Source organism: Sciurus vulgaris (assembly GCF_902686455.1).
Source record: "Sciurus vulgaris genome assembly, chromosome: 14".
Lineage (NCBI taxonomy): Eukaryota > Metazoa > Chordata > Mammalia > Rodentia > Sciuridae > Sciurus > Sciurus vulgaris.
In genome coordinates this window covers 90,894,483-90,903,305 of record NC_136475.1, presented here as the reverse complement: position 1 = coordinate 90,903,305, position 8,823 = coordinate 90,894,483, and the positions used below count along the sequence as shown (strand labels likewise).

At 47.2% G+C, this 8,823-nt stretch overlaps 1 long non-coding RNA gene across 1 annotated transcript; it reads left to right on the top strand.

Annotated features, from left to right (window-relative positions):
• The first annotated feature begins 3,036 nt into the window (after positions 1 to 3,036).
• Positions 3,037 to 8,213, top strand: LOC306644072. The gene is made up of 3 exons (XR_013759162.1): positions 3,037 to 3,809; positions 3,986 to 5,919; positions 6,607 to 8,213. It is a non-coding gene; the product is annotated as an uncharacterized lncRNA (long non-coding RNA).
• Positions 8,214 to 8,823: the final 610 nt, after the last annotated feature.

Below are 8,823 nucleotides of genomic sequence, written 5' to 3'. Positions count from 1 at the left end.
ACCAGGCCCGGGCCACCGGGGTGGGGTGTCGGGCCACCACACATCTGTGTGCTGCCCTGAGGCTGGCTCACAGGCCGCTGCGGTTCCAGCATATTGGTGATCATGATGGAGCTTTGTGACCCCGCGGAGGAGTTTCCAGGCCCTGTTGTGTCAGGCAGGGGGGCAGGGTGCCCTGGGAGTGGCTTACGGGAAGGGAGGTTTGGTGGCTGGAAGGACTGAGAGGGGCAGGAAGGACAGAGTGAGCTGACAGGGAAGCAGAAGGCCTGTCAGGTGGGTCCCAGGCCATCAGCCAGGGGAGAAGACAGGGGCAGGAGGACAGCAAGAAGCTCACAGTTAGGGTTATTAGTTTCCTTAGGAAACTGTCACAAATGTCCACACATGTGGATTAAACAACAGAAATGTATTCTCTACCAGTCCCGGAGGCCAGAGTCTAAAACTGAGCGATGATTTCGATGAAGGTACAGACAGGGCTGTGCTCCTCTGAGGCCCCGGGGAGAATCCCAGCCCGGGTGGGCAGCTGGGGGTGCTCCCGGCGTCCCCGGGTTATGTTCCTGGCTCCATCCTCTGCCCCTGCCACTGCCCTGCCGCCTCTGCTCTCAGACCTCTCCCCGCCCGCTCTTGTGCAGGACATGTGACTGCGTTCAGGGCCCCGCCATGGAGATGCAGGAGCAGCTCCCCTCCTTGCAAGATCCTGACTTCCTCAATCTTTGCAGCAGAAGGTAACCACTCTGGGCCGTGTCTGGTCTTCTCCTGGGAGTCAGGGTGTGGACACACTCAGCAGGCACGAGGAGGGAACTGAGCATATGCCAGGATACCCAGGGTCCCTTCGAGGACTCGCCTGGACACCCGGCCAGGCTCCTGTCCTCTGTCCTTAGAGCAACGCCTGGAAGCACAGGCAGAGTGGTCACACTCCCTCCATGAAGACCATCACGTGCCCTGGGACGCGCCCCGGATAGGTGTTGTGACTGGGTGCTGCTTTGGCCTCACCTGCTGTATGTGGCCGAGGGGAGGGCGAGGGTTCTGGGGGCCCCTCACCCAGAAGCCAGCCAGCGAAGTGCAATCTCATTTTTGTGCACGGTAAGCTGAGGTCCGGTGGTTACGGCCCAGGCATCAGCCTGACTCAGCACCGAAGCGTCCTGGGCTGCCGAGTGTGATGAGCTTCGCCCTGAGCAGCACTTTTTCACTCAGACGGAGGCCCTGCTCAGCCCCCGGAGTGACGGCGAGGCCAGGCACGTTCTTCCTTCAGCTGTGCCCCGGCTTAGGAGCACAGCACAGACACGCGTCCACAGAGGCGCAGCAGGAGGGCCATGGGGGTAAGCAGGTGGCTGTCTGTGACTTTGGGCAAATCGCCATACTTCTCCAAATCTCAGGTTCTTTCATTTGAAAATGAGGGTATTGTGAAGGGTTGGATTTCTGAGAACTAGGAATACATACGTTTAAAATGCCTGGTGCCACGTTCAGCATGGTGGGTGGTCCTGCAGGGGCAGCCACGCCCCCCGGGGCCCCTCCAGGGAAGCTGTATCGCTCTCCCTCAGTCTCTGCATCCAAGCTCCCGACGGCCCTGGACGGTTGCTCAGACTGCTCCTGTCAGGGGCCTGCTCTGTGGCGCATCCTTGAGCACACACAGCCTCACTTCCAGCGGATCTCCACAGCACGTGGCTTTTTGGAGAAGCTTCTCTTGTCCACTCTATCTGAAATCTGTTTCTCTCCTGCTTTGCTTTTTTCCTGAAAACATGTCTCTATGCAACTTGTTTGTGTTTTACCTCTCCACCTTCTCAACTGCCATTCCTCTTGTCAAATGTCAACTTCCTGCGGTCACGGATTCTAGCTTACTTTTATCTCTATGAAATTCCCACTTAAGACAGTGCCAGGCTTATAATAGGTGCTCAAAGATACTTGTTGGATGAATCAACGAGAGTGAAGGTAAACGCTCTTCATACTGCTGTGCAGGGAACAGGACATTGGGAGGGAAGGTTAGGGACAGAGAGACTGGTTAAGAGGCCTCAGCTGCCAGATGCGGCTCGTGTGAATGTGGAGTAGCCACACAGCGTGGCTGCTGTGACAGGGGCCGATGCACCTGGAGCTGAGGAATCTTTTGAAGGTAGAGGTAATAGGAGTGTCCAGAGGCAGGGGCTGCAGGCCTGTCTGAAGTGTCTGGGTGCGTGTACTTCTACTTGCTGTGCTGGGGGTCTCTGGGGAGGAGCAGGTTTTCTGTGCCCATGGCCAGTGACCTTTTCCACAAGGGAGACATGGGGAAAATGCATCACATGGACATTTAGAGACGGCGGATTCTACTCCAACCTTAGGGGTGAGTGCAGGTTTGACTTGAGGCAATAGGCTTTTCCTCCCTGGACTGGAGACTCTCAAGCATGGAGCAGGGGAGGGACTAACTGGAGCCCAGGAGAGATGTCGAGGAGCAGGGGGCCTGGCCCAGTGGCCTCAGCTAGGCTTGGAGGTGGACAGATTTGCACTCAGATCTAAACCACACCATTTGCTAATTTATTTTATTGGACTCAATTTCCTTGTCTCTAAGATGAGATGGCCTTCCTTGTTTCACAAAGGTGCCATGAAGCTCAAGTGATTTAACTTCTCCAAGTGCCAAATGCCGTGCCAGGCGCACGGTGAACTTGCCAATTTTCTCCTCCTGAGCCCCCACCACTGCCTCCACTACCCACCTGGAAGCCGGTGAAGCGTGAGACCCTTCACCTGTGCATGTCTAGGAAACGTACTCTGCCAATGCAAATGAGCTCCATGGATTTTTGTGAAAAGGTCATTTAATATGAGATGAGAAATTAGAAAGGAGCCTATTGTTTCTCTCCGTGGTGCCGGAATATATTACACAGAAGGAGTAAGAATCATTCTCCTCTTTCTTGCTGTCACCTTTCTGTTAGATTTTCTCACACCAGGTGTTCCAATCCCAGAGAGAAAACTTCCTCTCCTCCGTCTGACATTTGCAAAGGTGTTGATACATCCCAGTGGAGTGATTCCATGGGGATGGTGCCACTCAGCACCCGCCCGAGTGAGGTAGCTCCCCGGTTCTATTTATGTCGTAACGAATACGTTCCACTCAGGAGCGTCAGAGACATCACAGGCGCACCTGCGGCTAAGAGTGCAGTGCGGATCTGGAGTCCTTCTGAATTTTCCTTCCACAAAACTAATGTTGGCAGCTTGGGATCAATATCTTCTTCCCATATGTTTCGTACTCTGTGAAGTGTAATTGAAGCCGCCCTTCCCAGCACAAATACATTCAGAAACTCTAAAAAGGTGATGTGAAAAGGAAGGAAATTAACATTTGGTGAGCATCTACTACGAGCCAGGGAGGTGCACGCACCTTTGCGTATGTTCTTCTCATCGAATCTGCACAAAAGCCCTGCGAAAGAGAGAATGTCAGCCTCGCTTTTGCAGAACAGGAGACGGGGCTCGGCGAGATTCCGCTTCTTGCCTAAGGTCACATTGTTAGTGGTGTAAGCAGGACGCCAAGCCAGTGCTGCCTGACTCCAAGGCTTGCCCTCCTGTCTGTCCTGGTCCCTCCGTCTCTGATTCTGCACCCTCCCACGCCCAGCCTCTTCTCATTGAGAACAAGGACTAAATCACTGTGGAAACTTGGAAACTCTGACACCAGATTTCAAAAGCACTTTGTTGGCCCAAAGCTGTGCTTGGACCACATCCACTTCATCTTTAGTTAAACCACGCCAGCGTCCTCGTTTCCTTGTGTATAAACAGAAGCAAAGTTGGATAGAGATGTCCGTGACCTTGGACTGAAGGAGACTTTGACTCTATTGTAGGAAGTGCGTCTCTTCCTCCAGGAGGTGAGAGGGGAGCAGTCCCAGCCCAGGGGAGGTGGATTCTTTCCACAGCGGCTCTGACGGCCTCTCGGCAGCCCTCCGAGCCCAACTCCTGGTGCTCTGTGGTTCCTGCTGGGGTGAGATTTGGCCCTGATTCTCCCTCCACCCATTAATCTTCATTTTGTTTGTTGCTATAAAAGATCCATCTTGAAGCTTTCAAGAGGCCAAGGAGGAGTTCATCCGTATCACGGCAGCATGCTTCAAGGATTGCTATTTGTTCAACCTGGCCAACTTGGATGCTGAAGAATATACTCGGGAGGAAATGGCCTTGGAATATTTCCTTGCTTTTCACTAGGTGTCCCTTTCCATTTCCAAATTTGTTCAGAGCAGCAATAACCCATTTTATTACTGTGTCCATGACCAAGGAGACAGGAATGCTTTTGTGACCCTGAGAGTGGAGTGATCCTTTGACCCCATGGTGTTCCCGGTCGCCATGGTCCCCACATAACATACCTTCAGTCTGGCTACTGTGTGAGGTCCTCTTCCAGGAGTCAGCGGATTTTGGCCCAACCTAGAAGCCACCTGGCCCTTCACTTGGCATCTGCGCAGTTACCAAGTCCAACCTTTGGGACAGCCTCTTTAGTGCTGGGCCCCAGGCTACTTCTGACACACACACCTGTGCTAAATTGCTACTACTGCTAGTAGCTGATTGTCCCCCTAATTTTTTCTATGTTTCTTGGTGATCCTCAAATAAGGGAGAGGTTTAGCTACTTGGAATTTGGTTGAATGAATAAGCATTCCTTAAGAAATGGAGAACCCTGATTTTTTTTTTTTTCCTTGTGGTGCTAGGGATTGAACCCAGGATGTTGGGTATGCTAGATAAGAGTTCTACCAACTGAGCAAGCCTTGAGAACTCTGATCTTTGAGGTTCCTTATTTTTTTCTTTGGTGGTATTGAGGATTAAACTCAGGGATGTTTATCACTGAGTTACACTCCAAGTACTTTTTATTTTTAATTTTGAGAGAGGATCTTGCTAAGTTGCTGAAGCTGTCCTTGAACCCGTGATCCTCCTGCCTCAGCCTCCCAAGTCAGTGGGATTATAGGCATGTGCCATGGTGCCTGGCTTCCCTGTTATGTTTGCAGGAAAATGCCTTCACAAGGGCCAGGAGGGAAGATTAACATTTATTGAGCTCCCATTATTGAGTTCCTATGTTCATGGAATTTGGTTTCTATTTTATTTGCATTATCCTACCTAATTTCTGGAAACCTCCTCCCTATTTTACAATAAAGGAAATGCAGGTTCAGAAAAGGTAAGAGAGGTAAATTTGGGACTGCAAGGTCCACCTATCCCCAATTTCAAATCTTGTGCTTTTAAATCATTATAAAAATCTGATTTCCCCCCTATTCCTGTTCCAATTTTATATTTTGGGAGAGTCCACACAATGAACACTTGCTATAGAAAACTAGGCTTACTTTTAAAAATTGATTAAAATGATTGATTATAATAAATTAGAATAAGCCATTAGGTTTTATATCATCTTGTTTATTAATTCACCAATGTTTGTTGGACACCTGCTGTTTCCAAGACCTTACAGATAGAGAATAAGGTCACTTATTCACTTCCCTCAACAGTCCAGAGTGTAGCCTCAGAGACAAACTGGTAAACTGCCATGTGATAAGTGAGCAGAGGACTGTACATAGTGGTGCCTGATCACAAAACAGAAAATAGTTCATTCTGGCCTGGGAAAGGAGAGACAGCTGTGGGGCTACTTTTTCAGGTTTGCAGCAATGGGTGGGAGTTTCTAGACAAAGACATGTTGAGAGAAATGCTTATCATAAATTGGATGGAACTGAAATTTTAAACAGAATGTGTTGGAAGGTCTAAGCAGAATCCACCAGCAGAGGTTCATCAAGATGTTTCACAGGGTGGTAGGAATAAAGGAGAATCTTCCATGGTCCAAGGTCTGGCCTTCAGCTAATTACAGAATTAGTTTACCCAGAGTGTAGTCCATCTCATGGGTCAGCTCACACTTCATGGAAACACCACACTGTTAAATCAGAAAAGGACACAGCTCTCACCCTGGCCAAAATACCTGCATTGCCTTCTTGTGGGCAAGTTACATGGGAGAGCAAGGTATGATCTGAAGGTTCCTTGGAACAAACACACTCAGAGGATGACTGGGTGGTCATGTAGTTTAAGTGTCCCAGCCGTCCTAGTGGCCTTTCCATCCATTTGCACAACAGAGCTATGTTTGCCATGGAGACTGGATGGTCAAGTCCTTTGCCTCTGGTCACTGCTGAACAGTACTTCTCTGTATTGCCTCTCCTTCGCTTCCATGAGTGACCAAGCTCTCTCTGCTTAACTTAAACTGCATTAATCTCTCCAATTATTAATAGGTCGGCTTTCAAACTAATGTATGTTTTGCAGTTAACTTTCAACATATGGGCTCTGACCTGATCTCTGTAGTACTATTATTAACTCTCTGCTATTAACTTTATTTCCCCTACCCCAGCTGTTTTGCTTGTAGAGATAATGTCTATGCTGCAAGATTTGGGGGCTGACTAAATGAGAGAACGTATGGGAAAAAAGCCCAGCTCGAAGCAGCTGGCTGGTTAGCTCCAGTCTCTTCTTTCTAGGACAGTTCAAGCTGTGTAAAGGACCCTGCCCAGATCTGTATCTTGCTGATCTCAGAAAACAAACATAAATTATTAAATGTACTCCCTGCTTATCCCAAACGGTGATCAGGGAAAAGCTTTTTAATCCCGCTTTGTTTTTTTTTTTTTTTTTTTTTTACTAATAACCGACTTTGTTTTCATACAGGTGATTTTGATTACATTTGATGGAATCTCAGAGCTGGAGAGCAACTTTTTCAGACCTACTTACTGCCTGTCAGTGAAGTTAGATGCAAGGTCACCAGGAGGATGACCTTAACACTCCCTCTGCTTGTACAGTGGTTTGAAGAATGTCCTTACTGTGGTCAGACTCCACTTTCCATGAGGTTTCAGCCTCAGACCATGGTGGAGAGCAAGCAAGATATACCAGTGACCCAATTGGGTCTCAGCCAAGACAATCAAGTTTTCTGTGCATTCTGGACATTGCACTTGTCCATTAAAGGAAAGAGATAATGAGGATTTCCTGATCCGTAGTATTGCCATTAGTAACCACCATTTCAAAGTCTTTCATATTTAATCATCACATTTGACTTCCATGAGATGTTTACTACTTTTAATCCCATTTAATTGATTTTGAAATCCAACATCAGCTATGTCACAGTTAGTGAATTAGAAGGTAATATTTCTTTGCTGACTCCATATTCAGGGCTCTTACCTAGATGCTATGCTTATACTGTTTTACATGTTCAACTTCATCTCTGGCCTTTAGAACGAACTCAGTGACAGGATTAGGAAATATATGACCAAATATCAATGTGTTGGTTAATTTTGTGTGTCAACATGACTAGGCCGCTGTACCTAGTTATCTGGTCAAACATTATTGCAGATGCTTCTGTGAAGGTATCTTTTATTTATTTTTTAGATGAAAGCCTCATCAATCATGGGAAGTCTTTAATAGGAAAAGACTGACCTTCCAGGAAGAAGAGAGAATTCTACCATCAAATCACCTTGTGGCTCTAGCTACAACTCTTCTTTGGGTCATCCTTCGTCTATTCATGTTCTAACAAAATATCATGGACAGGGTAATAGAAATCGATTCCTCACTTTCTGGAGGCTGGGAGGTCCAGAGTCAAGGTGTGGGCAGGTTTGGTGTCTGGAGAACCTGGTTACTGTTTCCAAGATGGTGCTTTTTGCTGTGTCCTTACATGGCAGTGGCAGAAAGACAAAAGGGACAGCACTGTGTCCTCACAGGGCAGAAGAAATGGAAGGGCCCAAAGGACATATGGCGCGGCGCTTTTCAGTCAGGGCTCCAGGGACAGGACTGCCTCCTGGTGGCCTAAGGGGCAGAGAACAGAGCCAAAAAGATTACTCTCCAAATAAAAGATTGTTCTCTCAAATCTACTGGAATTAGCCTTGCTGGGTTTTAGACTTGCTTGGAATCTGCCAACCTGTTTTCCTTTTTGAGTTGCTTCTTAAACGGAATTGTCTGTCTTCGGTCTGTCATACCTTGCGTTTCAGAAGCAGGTAACTTGCTTCATGTTTTAACATCTGGAGAGAAGTTTTGCATCAGGATAAATCACATCGAATCTTATGCATACCTGACTTAGATGATATTCTGCAGCTGATGTTGGAATGGACTAAGACTTCAGGGCATTTGGGGATGGGATGAATGTATTATGTATTAAAAAAAAATAAACTTGGATTTTGTGGGACCAGAGGTCAGAGTGCCAAAGGTTGGATTGTATTCCCTCCAAATTTGTGTATTGAATCCAAAGCCCCCAGGATCTCAGAATGTGACTGTATTTGGACATAAGGCCTTTATAGAAGTGATTAAGGTGAAATGAGGTCTTACGAGTGGGTCCTACTCTAATTGGTGTCTGTATAAGAAGAGGAGGTTAAGACACAGACACATGGACTGCAGAGCAGCCACGTGAGGACACAGGGAGAAAGTAGCCATCTGCCAGCCAAGGAGAGAGGCCTCAGAAGAAATCAACCCTACCGGCACCTTGGTCTTGGCCTTCATTCCCAGACTGAAAAAAAACCAATTTTTGTTGTTTAAGCCACCTACTTTGTGGTATTTTCTTATGGCAGCACTAGCAAAGTAATATAGCCACCAAAATCACTTAGATAATTCAGTGGGGGAAGACATCAGCTCCACCATTTATTGGCATGAGGGAGATTAATCTTGTTTCTTGCACTGACTTTGTTATTTCAGAGTTGATATTATATAGACCCAACTTTAATTATATTTTTCCATCTCTGATTTTTCAAATGTAGCATCATATTTTATCAAGCCTTCTGCCTTAATAGCCTATGAAGTATTTGCTTCTGAGATCATAATCAACTCTGTTTCACTTTAGTAAGAGTATCTTTCTTTCCTTCTTAAAAAAATTTATACTGTGATTTTAAGTGCAGAAACTCTTGG